The following is a 14,866-nucleotide window of genomic DNA, read 5'->3' as shown; positions in this document are numbered from 1 at the left end:
GGAGACAGCTGATCGATGTTTCTCTCTCATTGACGTTTCTAGCTCTCTATCTATCTCCCTTCCTCTCTCTGTAAAAAATCAATAAAATATATTTTTTAAAAAAGAGTTGATAGCAAAAGATTTTTTAAAAATTGGCCAAATTATTCGATTCACAATAGGCAGACTTAAAAATATGAAAATTGATAGACTGAAAGAAAAATAATGAAAAACTATACTTTCAATATTAACCAAAAGAAAGCTGATGTGGCTGTATTATTATAAGACAAAAATAAACTTTGATTCAAGTAGTATTACCTGAGTTAATTATAAAAGATTTAATTCACCAGGAAGCATAACATTATTAATTCTTTCCACCCAATTATAGTTACAAGATTCATAAAATTAGATGAAACCAAAATATAGAAACAGACAAATCTGTAATCACAGAAGAAGATAGAAACATAAGTCTCTCAGCAAATATTGGAACAAGCTGACAAAAACAGCAGTAAGGGTATAAAAGAATTGAATAATTCTATTAACCAATGTGACCTAAATGCCAGGTTTGGATTACTACTTATATAATTGCAGATACATTCTTTTTAAGTGCCCAAGAAACTTTATAAAAAAAAATAGACCATACACTGCATCAAAAAGCATGTTCCAAAAAATTACAAAGGGTTGAAATAGTGGAATAATAAATTAAAAATCTACTGCAGAGGCAGAAGCAGAAAATCCCTCAAATGTGAGTATTAATAACTTTCTAAACATTTTACTAGGTAAGAAAAAAATAAATGAAAATTAGAAAACACTTTGAATTGAATGTAATGTAAATGAACATGACAAAATTTGAGAAATATAGTTAAATGCATAGAGAGAAATTGTTACTTTAAATTCATATACTATAAAAAATGTAAAAACAAAGTTTCCATCTCAAGATGGTAGAAAAAGAATAGAATGAACAACAACAAAAAAACACACAACATAAAAAATAAGAAAATAAGAAAAGTAAGAATGTAAAAAAATTAAAAAGTAGATATACTATAGAGATAAATGATAGAGCATAAAATTAATATTTTAAAAATTTATAACCCCTAGAAAAACTGATCCAAAAATTATTTTAAAAAATGAGAAAACTCAAATTACACTATCAAGAATGGAAAGATAGGGAGATATTTTATACTCATTTTTAAAAATCAGCAGACATTGCAAATTTAATAGGTTGGACAAAATATAGAAACTTATTATAAACATAAAAACAAAAAAAAATAAAAAATCAGAAAATCTTTTTTTCTGCTACTGTAATTGAAACCTTCCCACACTGAAAATTCCAGGACTTCAAAGGCATATTATTTCAAACACTTAAGAAAGAAATAATATAAAGTTTATTGACACAATAGAGAAAAAGAAAAGACTTGCCAATTTGTTTTATAACCCTGGCATAATTCTGATATTAAATTACCAAGTACATACAAAACCATTGCAAGAAAATAATATTACAGGCAATATCTCTTATGAATGTAAATTTTATAAAACCTGATCAAAATATTACCAAATTAATCTTTCAATAAAATACTATATATGAACATATGTAAATTATATTACATATATGTTGTTGTCTTACATTAGAAACAATTGATGTTTGTTTCAGGAATGCAGGATTAATTTAGTATTTGAAAAGCAAACAATGTAATTGGCCACATTAACAAAACAAATTAAAATAACCACATGATCAATTCAACAGTTTTTATTTTTTATTTGTTTTTAAACAGCATTTAGAGCCTCCCCACCACCCAGTCTGGTCTTGGAAGCAAACCAGGACACTACAGCTACTCTGGTAGAAGACCTGCCTCAGATTCCTGCAGACGGAAGGACACCAAGACTCCAGGCACCCTGCCGCAGATTTCTGGCAGAAGTGGACCTCCTGCCAACACAGTGCAACTGAGCAACCCAGTCTCCTGGGCAGATCGTGGGCCCTGAATCTCCATACAAGAGGCAGCATTGACCACCAGTGACTGGTCTCCATTCCTAATTATGTGCATCTGAGATCCCTGATTCCCAGTGCATTCACCCTAAGAGCCAGTGACTCCAATTCTTGGTGTATGTGCACACAAAGATCTGATGTTCAGTGTGAGGTAGCAACAAGAAATAAAAGCTCTGATATTCGATTCTCAACATGAACACTGGGAGCCTCTGACTCCTGATACCCAGTAGGGGACTTTGACTTTTGGCACATGCCAGTGGGTTTTCTGTTAAGCATGGCACAGGTAGCATTCCTAATTCTAGGTGCACATATGAGGCCACACTAAGCGCCTGTGACTGACCCAGGGAGAGCGTGGCTCCCACCAACCTACAGCAACCACACATCTTGGTATCAGAGCTCTTCAGTGACACTTGGGGGTTGCAGAACTACCACTGCACACGGTCCAGGTCCCACAACTCGACATCTAAACCTTCTAGTGGTAGTCATAATGAGGAGACAACGAAGCAATCCCCAGAAGAAAGAAAAGGAAGAATCGCCAAATAAGGAAATAAGTGAAACAGAAGCATGCAATGTAACAGAAAAAGAATTCAGAGTAATGGTCATACAGTTCATAGAGTGGGTAGATGAGAAAATCAACAACCTATGCAAAAATCAGGAAGAAATAAAAAATGAAATAGCTACAGTCAAAAACACCATGGAAGGCTTCAACAGTAGACTAGAAGAAGTAGAGGACCGAATCAGCAAGTTAGAAGATCAGGTACAGAAACAAGCCCAATCTGAACAGCAACTAGAGAAAAAAATTAAAAATCAGGAGGACAGCCTAAGGGAGCTTTGGGACAATGCAAAACGAAATAACATACGTATAATAGGACTTCCAGAAGGACAAGAAGATCAGCAAGGATTAGAAAATGTATTTGAAGAAATAATGACAGAAAACTTCCCGGATATGGGGGGGACAAAAGTTACTCAAGTACAAAGAGTCCCAAGCAAGATGAACCTGAAAAGACCCACACCAAGACACGCCATAATTACAATGGCAAATTTTATCGACAAAGAGAGAATCTTAAAGGCTGCAAGAGAGAGAAAGAGAGTTACCTACAAAGGATTCCCCATCAGATTATCAAATGATTTCTCAACAGAAACACATCAAGCTAGAAGGGAATGGAAGGAGATATACAAAGTGATGCAAAGCAAGGGACTCAATCCAAGAATACTCTATCCAGCAAGACTAACAATCAAAATTGAAGGGGAAATCAGGAGCTTCACAGACAAAAAAAGGCTAAGGGAATTTATCACCACCAAACCAGCAATGCAAGAAATGCTAAAGGGAATGCTGTAAAAAGAAACAAAAAGGTAGAAATACACAACCTCAAAAAATAAAAATAAGTACTTTTCAATAATAACTTTAAATATAAATGGGCTAAATGCTCCAATCAAAAGACATTGAGTAGCTGAATGGATAAAAAACACGACTCATATATATGCTGTCTATAAGAGACCTCACACAGACTAAAAGTGAAGGGATGGAAAAATATCTTTCAGGCAAATGTAAATTTAAAAAAAAGCTGGAGTAGCAATACTTATACAGTTAGTAGAAGGTTTAAGATGCTGGGAACTGATTGCTTGGAATTGAAATAAATTAATGAATCATTTACTCAGGTTTTGAGAATAGTTCTGAGATCAGTTCAGGTGGTCCTCTGCCTGGTTCATGGGAAAGTAGCCAGGGGGTTGTCCCACCTTGGGGCTCAGAAGTTGCACCACTACAGTGTGGTGATTGTGGGGGCAGCGGGGAAAGAATATAAGAGGGATAAATGGCAATGGATGGAAACTTGACTAGGCGTTGTGAACATACAATACAGTTTACAGATGATGTGCTGTGGAACTGTGCACCTGAAATCTGTATAATTTTGTTAACCAGTGTCTCCCTAATAAATTCAATTTTAAAAAATTAAATAAAATCATACTATAAACTAAAGTGATTTTATTTTCTGTTACTTGTAATTTTGTTACTTGTTTTATGTTTTTGAAGGTATGTCATCAGGTAAATGTAAGTTCATAAGTTTTATCTTTTTAATAAAATTTCTTTTATGATTAGGTAGTGGTCTTTTTTATTTGAAATACTGTTTGTTGCCTACCTTGCCTGATTGTAATACAAATAAACCATCTTTCTCTTAAAACAAACAAACAACAAAAAAAAGATGTTATTTTAACCTGCCCAGGTTGTGATCATTGGTCAGGTCCAGGCTACTGTTTGCAGCTGCCTCAGGTTGGGGTTGCTTATAATTGGGGGAAAGGCTAGGATTCTGAGGGAGAAAGAGATGATTCCTAGAGCTAGGATTTAAAACTACAATTAATCAAAATCATAAGGACCCTTGGTGTCAAGAGTAGACATGAACCTTCTAGAGCAGGTACAATTTATGTACTTAAATCAATAACCATATCAATTCCCATTTGCCCCAATTCTTTTCTCTTCTGGGAATATATGAAAAGGGTCAAATTAAATAGCACCCTACAAGTATGATGGTCTATACTGTAGGCTCGGAACTGTGAAAGGATGAATCTGGAAGTTTAAGTAGGAGAGGGATAGCTGTGCGTGCGCCTTTACCTTCTGGGAGGAGACGACTTTGCTCCCTAATGTAAACATTCCTTGAGAAGATAAAGGGAATGATCTCTTACCTTCAAGAGTGTAAATAGTGTCTTCAGGGAAGATAAGCAAAGCATCTTTGTTTTACAACTTTATTTCCATAGCTTTAGAACTTATCCCCTTGAAGTGAAAACTCCTTTGTTGAATAAGTTCTCACTGTCTATTTGGTTAGCATTTAATTTGCAAGGCTTATGTTTTAGCCCAGGTTTCAGCTTTCTTTGCTTTAGAAAGCCCTGGTCATGCAAAATCATTAAAAATAAAAACCTCTATAGCCCCATCAGTACTACTCAAATGATTTAAAATATATATTAATATATATCCGTAGATAACATTTTTAATATCTTCATTGTTAGCAAAATTGTCTAGACAATACAATTCCAATCCCAATCTCAGAAGAAAATTCCCAAAGGAAATTGGGAAGCTAATTTTTAAATGTATAGGAAACCACAAAGACTCAAGACAATTTTAAAATAGACAAAGATGTAGAGCAGATAGTACTAGAACTTAATACTAGAAAAACTGTAAAACTGTAAGGCCCTATGATATTAGTGCAAGGGATAGACAAAGAATCCAATAGAATAGAAAAGTGTATGAAAATATATACCATTTATACATGACCAATCGGTTTAAGACAAACAGATTAGTTTCATTTAAATTTCAAAGGCAAATGAATTGTCTTTGCAGTATTAATAGTACTGATCCAATAGGTTATCCATAGCCACATCTATATTTGCAAAGCCATTAATTAAAAGGTTAAGCAGTAAAGCTTCTGGAATAAAAGAATACTTTTATGACATTGGAATAAGCAATATTGCTTAAATAGAACACAAAATCCAACAAGTTAATTATTAAATATTAACTAACCAATATTATTATCAGTCTGCAGGAAAATTCAAATTAAAACCATGATGAGAGAGAATTTCATATTTATTGAAATGGCTAAAATAAAATTTTTAAAGTTGTATAGCAAAGTTGATGAATATGGATCAACTAGGACTCTCATACTTTGCTGATGGGAGGAAAACTAACCATTTAAGAAAACTGGCAATGTCTAGTAAAGCTAAACTTACATCTATTCTGTAATGTAGGACGGTCCATCAATTTCAATCCCAGATTTATATTCATGAAAAATAAGTTCATATGTCCACCAAAATATGTACACAAGGATGTTCAAAGCAATCTTATTCATCACAACCTGAAACTAGAAGAATCCCAAATGTCTATCAACTGGAGAATGGATGAATATATTTTGATCTGAGGGTAGTGCTAGCCTCATAAAATGAATTGATAAGGGCTTTCTTGTCAATTTTCTGAAAGGTGTCTAAAACTGAAATTATTTCACTCCCAAACATTTATTAAGTTTACCAGTGAAGCATTCTGAACCTGGAGTTTTCCTTATACTTAAAAGGGATACGATTTTCTATTTTTTTCTCAAGAAAGATTTGACATGTTAAGTCTTTTGAGGAACTTGTCCTTTGAATATAAGTTGTTGAATTTATTGGTATAAAGTTGTTCATAATATTCTTTTGAAATCTTCTGCAATCCGAAGGATGTCTAAGTGGCATCTCTTCTTTCTTTCTTGATATTGGTAATTTTTATCTTCTTTTTTCAGATTACTATGAATAAAATTATATAAATTGTATTGTTTTTGGTTTTTTTTTAAAGCTTTAGATTTTACGTTTTCTGTTATACATCCATCATTCTAAGATTTAGAATGAGTGAGAGATAGGTAGTTGGAGTTACAGTGACCCCACCTCCCCATCCTAGGTTCTGAGCCCAGTGTTTTCAGAGGGGGTTGGATTAAAAAACAAGGAGTTAGTACATGTGCTGATAGCTGTCTGGTGTGAAGGAATCAAAATTATACCTGTTTTTTTGGTCAGATCAGCAAAACATATAATCTGTTCTTTGGTGTGCTGCAGAATTTTTGCAATTAGTTCATTAATTTTTGCTATTATATGAAAAAGTTTGAAAATCACTAGTATAGGTCATGTCAGTTGACTACATTTGTGAAATTAAAGGAGAAACTAAGCAAATGCTGCAGGGGAGATATTTAATCAATGCAGTCACAAAAATCAACATTGTAATAAAACAGTACAAATATTTAGCTAAATTGCAAAACTGTTATGAGTGTTCGCAGCATGTAATTTGGCATTATAACAAATCACAAGACAAACCTTCCCTATTGCCTTTGTGCGATAGCAAATGGGAAATGAGTAAATGAGTAAAACTTCACAAGGTTGTTCACTAGCTCTAAAACAATTGTTTACTTGAATTTTTTATGAAGGCTTTTAATTAAATATGCTTGATATCTTGGATAGCATGTCCTCTTGTGTTTCTTAGTGCTGTGAATGTTTCATATTTGAGAGCTATGTATTACTTATTCTGAAAATAAAGCTAGGAAGATCATTTTGACAGTTTATAAATGATTATTTTATTGCCAAGTGCTGCTTACCAAATATGCTTCTGTCCAATCACCTATATTCTTCTAACCCATTTTAAAGCAGGAAATAGAACCTCCATGAACTTTTTCAAATGAGGATTGCAAAAACTTGTTAATTGGATAATGTATTGGAATATATAATACTGCTTATATTGATACAGAGTTTAGAAGGATGAGAGGGGGAGGTTAATTAAAATACACAGTTCTAATAGCAATATGATGATATCAAAAGTCAAGGAATAATTAGTTCTGCTGTGCTTTTTTTTTCTTTTTTTTTTTCTGGTAACTTTTCCTTTACTGATGTAGCCACAGCAAACAGGAAGGAAGTCTTCTACTCTCACTGTGATCAGTTTTTAATTTGGAACCCTGGATACATCTTTCAACATCTGTCCTTTTGAGTCAAATTTTCCAGTCTTAAGTTCCCTTTTTTTTTTCTTTGTTCTTTCACTCCGCTTTTAATGAGTATGTGCTTCATCGCTATAGGTGCTTATAAGTCTTTTGTTGTTATCCTTTACATCTTAAATTATTCAAACATATATATTTGCAGGTTGGTGAAACATGTACATCTTACTATTTCGGTTCTACGTTGTTAAGAACTGTCTAAAACTGCCGAAACCGGTTTGGCTCAATGGATGGAGCGTCGGCTTGGGGACTGAAAGGTCCCGGGTTCGATTCCGGTCAAGGGCATGTACCTTGGTTGCGGGCATGTCCCCAGTGGGGGGTGTGCAAGAGGCAGCTGATCGATGACTCTCTCTCATCGATGTTTCTAGCTCTCTATCTCTCTCCCTTCCTCTCTGTACAAAATCAATAAAATATATTTAAAAAAAAAAAAAAAAAAAAAAAGAACTGTCTAAAACTTACTGTGTAAAAAACCAATTTGGACATATTGGCTTTGTGCCAATTAAGGTATTACATATTTCACTCAGTTCATTTTAAAAATAAATAGTGAGAATCTATCAGGCATCCTCATTTTGCATCCTACAGGAAGCAAATGAGAGTGGCATTCTGAAATCTGGTTAGGGTGAGAGATTGCACACAGAAAAAGTCATTAATCGGTTTTAAATATACAGTGAAGGCCACATACAAAAGATATTGAATCTCTAGTTGCCAAATTGATCAGAGAATATTTTATGTTTGAAACTCTGAGTAATATCAATGTAATGGCCATATTTATGGAATTCAATAAATTTATGAAACATTTGCATAGTGTCTAAGAATAATTTTCAAAAAATGTAAAAGTGACTCTCATGCAAATATACAGTGAATACTTGTCATAGAAGAGTTAAATTATTAATGAGTGATTCAGTAGGATCGTAAAGCTTGGTCAAGGACCATTTCGAGGCAATGGTTAATTATAGGTATTTTGGGACTGGTGAGGGGAGTATGTTAAATACAAGTTAGCATCCTACAGGACAATTAAATTATAACCTTTGCAGTTTCCATTTCTAACAAATAGAAATCCATAAGTTAACATGTCATTCGCAGCACTACTTGTACTACAATCAAATAGAAAAATAGCAAAGTCAAGTACAGGCACTTTCTCCTATAGAATTCAATAGTCCTGGGATAGGCCTTTTATACAATCCGTCTATATTACACTGAGAAGTCATACTGCCCCACCTCCCACCCCTTTCCAAATTTTGAATAAATGTTTTCAACGCTTACCCAAAATTAGTTGCTATAAATAAATTATATAATTTCTTGGCCTGTCTCTTTCCTATCTGAATTTCAGATGCTCTTGTACATTTTGACTCATAGTAGATACCCAACAAATGCTTGCTGAATTAATACCTAGTTTTTGTGGACTTCACTTTTTGTTAATAAGGGGTACATGGTGTTCAAATACACACACTAATGACTTTTTATTTTTTATTTTTATGGCCATTAAAGCAATGGTTTTTTTCTTTAAGTAAGCACCAGGTTCTTTATTCCAACAGATCTTGGTCTTCTTTGTAAATATATTAACAGCCTGGAGAAATATTTTCAATTTTGATGTCACACCACTGTCTTTGACAGTGGAATTGGGGTGTTATTCTTTTTTATTAATAGCCTTTTGATATATTTAATTAGCCAAAAAGTAAATAGTAATTCATCCACTTGTGTTTTTGTTAGCCTTTTAAAACAACTAACATGTCAACACTTTTCATGACCAAGCATCAGATTGTTAATCTTTTCTTTTTTTATCTGTAAAATAAGGAAGTCATATTTTATTATTTTAAAGAATCTTTCTAGTCTAATTCTCTTTTGAAACATTGAAACAAATCTTTTTATAATTTATCCATTTGGCTAAAAGCAACAACAACCTAATAGACCTTCATAGTTGTAGTTGTTCTTAATTCAAATACTGTAATAGCTAATTTTACTTGGCATAAATTTTGTAGTATCTTCACTATTGGTAGAGACAGCATCATATAGTGAAAAGGAAAAAGTGTCGAGCTAGCACTGAGTGTAAATTCTGGTTGTCCCCCTTGCCAGGTTTAAAAGATCACATGTGATTCATTTTTAGGAATATGTATGAATATCATAAAACTTAAAATCAGACAGATACAAACAATCCTTACAAATCCCAAATGCCAGTATGTCTTATTTCTACATAATATTTGCATTCTCTCCCTGATAAGCGATAGGAATCGGTATATCAAAAATTCATTTTATGAAAATCATTTTATGGATACCAGATATAAGACTAAAGGCAAAAACATGTCCTAATTACAGAAAATCTCACAGAAGCAAGAACAAGGTGAGTGTATTAGCTTGGACTACAATAACATACCATAAACTGGGTGGCTTAAACAACAGACATTTAGTTTTTATAGTTCAGGAAGTTGGGAAATCTAAGATCAATCTGCCAGCATATTCAACTCTTGGTCAAGGCTCTCTTCCTGGCTCGCAGACGGCCACCTTCTTGCTGTATCTGCATGCCCGTGGCAGAGAGGAAGCTCTGGTCTTTTCTTCTTCTCTAAGGGTGCCAATCCCATCATGGTGATTCCACCCTGATGACCTGATCTAAACCTAATTACCTCCCAAAGGCCTCAGTTCCTAACACCAGCACATCGGGGGATAGGGCTTCAAAATATAAATTCAGTGTGTGTGTGTGGGGGGGGGGGGGGGGGGGGAGAGGTTGGGGGGAGAGAGACACACATTCAGTACACAATAGTGGGTTTTTAAACTAAATCCTCTGAATGTGGGGGAAAGATGGAAGAAGGCAAGGCATGTGTAGTCCTCTGTTGAGTCCCCCTTAATGCTTGTGAATAAAGAAGACATTGCATACCCTCCAGGTATGTTGCTGTAACTCATCTTTATAAGATTTTTTTTTTAAAAGATTGATTGATTATTATTATTTTTATTTTATTTTTTTTAGAGAAAAAGAGAGAAAGAAACATTGATTTGTTCCATTTATTTATGCACTCATTGGTTGATTCTTATATGAGTCCTGACCAGGAATTGAACCCACAACCTTGGCATATTGGGATGATGCTCTAATAAGCTGAACTACCTGGCCAAGGCCTCTGTGAGAGCTTTTGATTTAGTATGTTTGGTGCAATTTCTGGGAATATGCATTTTTATTAATCATTCTAACTCCATGGTCGGCAAAATGTGCCTTGCAAGCCACATGCGGCTCTTTGGCCCCTTGAGTGTGGCCCTTCTACAAAATACCACGGCCTGGGCGAGTCTATTTTGAAGAAGTGGCATTAGAAGAAGTTTAAGTTTAAAAAAATTTGGCTCTCAAAAGAAATTTCAATCATTGTACTGTTGATATTTGGCTCTGTTGACTAATGAGTTTGCCAACCACTGTTCTGATTTTGACAGTATACTCTTATTAAACACTGGTTTAGATGATCTAAGATAGGGGTGTCGAACTCAATCAGAGAAGGGGCCAAAATCTAAAATCCAGCCTAAATCGCGGGCCGAATGGTTTACTGAACAGTCATAAACTGTCATTGTGATGGAAACGCAGCGGAGTGCAGTGATGACAGCGCGGTGCGGGCCACATTGCAAGGCCTGGCGGGACGGATTTGGCCCGCGGGCCTTGTGTTTGACACATGTGATCTAAGAAGTCATTTAAATATCTAAAATGCTGATTAGAAAAGTCTAATTTATTAAATTCCCTCTGAATTTTCTTTGTGCTAGTACAGACTGTAAAAGAAAAAAAAATACTACCTGTGAATTATCATTATAATTACCTAAAAAAGATTAATACATCATTTTTAGATTATTTTCTAAACTTAACTAAAAGAAATAATTAAAAGTTCTTTTTGTCCTCTGCTTGACATAATAAATTTTGCCCTGGTGAGATTAGATATTCAATGTTAATGTCTTCCTTTTCATTTTCTCATTTTCCATTTTTCTGTTTTATATTTATTCATTTTTTCTCTGGGACAGTAAAAATGCAACTATGCATAATTCTAACATAACCAATATAATTATTGGTAAGTATTCATGTGTTCCTTTACATACTAGTCATTATTCTCCCTTTCATTTTGTATTCACTTTTATGAAGAGTTCTAGGCCACAGTGTACTTTGTTTAGTTCAAATTGTTTCTAATTAGAATATCAGCCTCAATTGCTCTTTTATGATGCCCTTGAGCTATTCATTTCCATTAGTGTTTAAAAAAAGAGGTGGTGAGTAATGTAGGAGAAGAAGTCAGAACATCTGACTTCTATAAGCTAAAACAGACTGTAAAACTACTTTGCTTCCCAACTAAGGACCTTTTCTGTGAGTGTGTTGCTCTCCATTTTCACGGTCATATGTGCCCACCATTAATAATTGATAGAACACACAAGCTAGACCAAAAGAGCAATATGTCCTCAGTGATCGTCTTCCTTCTGCTCTGCCTCTTAATAGTTCAAGAAATAAGGTTTCTTCGTGTAGTGGCCACCTCTGTTGCCAAGAGCTTTTGGTCAATTTCTAGGGCAATGAAGCTTCTGAGAAGCCAAATAATTTAAATGCCCTGAGGTTAAATTAAGGAGCGCTATATTCAAGGAGACATTAGCAAAGGTAATAATACTTCCACAATTCCATTAACAAATCATGAATTTGCAGCAAACACTGATGAGTTAATTTAATCACCATGGTTAAAACAAATGGAGCTTAGATTCTGCTAGTTTTTCTTCTTCATCCACAAAACTTTAATTTGACTTTTTTTTTTTGAAAGATATTAAGGAGGAAAAATGCTTTGGAATTGTAGTAGGCTGCTTTATATTCTAGACCTAGTCCTTATTAATAGTTTCAGGGAGATTATGTAACCTCTCTGAGTTTTAGAGAGGTTACATAATTTCCCAACAAAGTAGGAAAATACAACCTACCTCATAGAGGTATTTAGGACTTGATATAAGAACCAATGTGACATGCTTCGTACAGTACCTAGCATACGTGTTAGACTTGATAAATGGTAATATTTTTTAGCAAGAGACCAATATTGATCTAGAAGAATGTGCAAGCTTTCTTTTCTCACTCCCTTCTAATCCTTTTAATTGTTTTCCCCAAGCTATAGAAGATGCTTTCCTACCTGCTCATCCTCCTACCCCAAGACTTCCATGTCCATCCCCCAGGAGTCTGATAGAGCCCTGTATTTCCCACCCTGGCCTTGCTCGTCCTGTTGCTTTGCTATTTTAAAAAATGTCCTGACTCTATTGTTACCAAATATAACTTATCTTCTACATGGTTTTCATTCCTTTATTTCCATACCTCATATACACTGAGTGGCCAGATTATTGTGATCTCTGAACACATAATAATCTGACCACTCAGTGTATATCCTATATAATAAAAGGCTAATATGCAAATTGTCTTCTTGACCAGGAGTTCGACCAGCAGCCAACTGCCCATGTCCCTCCCCCTGGCCAGGCTGGCTGGACCCTACCCATGCTCTAATTCATGGACTGGGCCTCTAATATATATATATAGTGTGTGTATATATACACACTGAGTGGCCAGATTATTATGTGTTCAGAGATCATAATAATCTGGCCACTCAGTGTATTTTACAGGAATGCACCGACCAAATAGTCGTGGATAATAGTGAAAATGACTTGCAACCAGGTAACATACTGGCATTTTTACTTGTATTTGGAAAAAAGATCCCTTATCTTAGGAGTGGACATTATAATCATCATAGCCAATCCAGTAAATGAGGTATTAGTGGACAGGGGATTCTCACATGTGAACTTTGTCAAGGCGGAGAACCTTTTTCCTCTACACTCTTAGGTTCAGTACTGGGGACTGTGATTTAAACAAATGGAAGATGGATTACCAGGAGAAAAGGCAAACAATCTTACTTAAGCTTTACATGCATGAGAGTTCACAGAAAAAAATTGAAACTCAATTAAAAAGTGTTAGACTTGGGATCTTATATACCATTTTAACAAAGGAAAGGGAATTTGAGAGATGATAAACAATAGGGAAAGTGTCGAGGCAACATACTAGCTAATTTATGGGAGATAAGGGTTATTTCAGTAAGGTTCATTTATACAGACTCATCTAGGTGGTTGTAGGTTCCCCTGGGAGGGGTAGGAAAGGGCAAGAAACACCTTCACAAACAGAAATGTATGCCTGCTTTTAGGCACATGATAGGGAGGGTATCTGTTGGCTGTCAATTGCCTTCGGCTCAAAATAATCCTTATGTCCAAGTGGCATATTTGGGGTTGACATATCCTGATGTTCTTCAACTTCACAAAACACCTTATAACAGTTAGATGACTACCCAACATGTACTTAATCAGACAGCTCTACCTTCCTGATGTGCTCACCATAATCTCCCAAAAGCTGTCAGTGTCAACTGTGTGTCTCCTTAAAAATGTGGATGAATAGCCTAGCCCCTCTTTCCAACCTATCTCTGGAGATTCTGATCTGTATTGTCCACAACCAGCCCAGGCAATTGTTACACAATTTAAAATTTGAAAGCTTCATTAGTGAATCCTTAAGTACATACATATACCAACACAGCAATAATGACCTTACAAATAACATTTACAGGTTTTCAGGAAGGCCTGAATAATGAGTTGTAAGTTACATCTTGCAAGTACATGGAATCCTTTTCCCTAAAATAAAAGAGATTGCCTGGCATCCTGCCGATTTCCTTTGACCAATCCTGGAAGTTAGGGTTATAAACAGAACCAAGCTGAGTTCTATTTTGAGACGTATTAACATCCCCTGGAGAGCTCTTAAAAATCCCAATGCCCAGGTCACACCCCAGAACAATGAAGTCAGGGCCTTTTTGGGGTGGAGCCCATGCATTTTTTAAAAGCCCCTGAAGGCACTGCAACACGTAGCAGCCCTTATGAATCAGTGTCCTTAGACTGATGATTTTCAATACTGACCGCAAATGGGAATAACCTAAGGAGGCCTTCCAGAAGACAGCTGCTTGGAGATCCACTCCCAGAGATGCTCATAATAACTGTTGTGCAGTTACCCAAGATAGCCAGGTTAAGAGCAAGGATATTACAGCCACAATTCAAAGAGTGAGGAAGGAAAACTTACTTTTAGATTTGCAAAAGAAAGGGGGAAGGGAAAATCAAGTTCAGAGTTTCAGAGTAGGAAAAAAGCTGGTTTACACCGAACAATCCGGCATAGGCACTGTAATAAGAAAGTGGGCTACTATTTCAGGCACGGTAATCCTGAGTGCACAGTCCAGGGGTAGACTATTCCTATTTGAAAGACGAAGCAATACCATAGGCTTTCCAGCGGCAACTATTCTAATTATCATCAACACCAGGTGTGTTTTGAACTAGCATAATATATGTTAGGGTTCTTTCGTTGGTGTTCAAGATCTGTGCTTGGCTAGATCCTCTTGCCCTTTCATGAACAGCCTATCAGAATTTG

Source organism: Pipistrellus kuhlii, unplaced genomic scaffold (genome assembly GCF_014108245.1).
Source record: "Pipistrellus kuhlii isolate mPipKuh1 unplaced genomic scaffold, mPipKuh1.p scaffold_m20_p_10, whole genome shotgun sequence".
NCBI lineage: Eukaryota > Metazoa > Chordata > Mammalia > Chiroptera > Vespertilionidae > Pipistrellus > Pipistrellus kuhlii.
The sequence above is the reverse complement of the archived record's forward strand: the minus strand, read 5'-3'. Positions refer to the sequence as shown.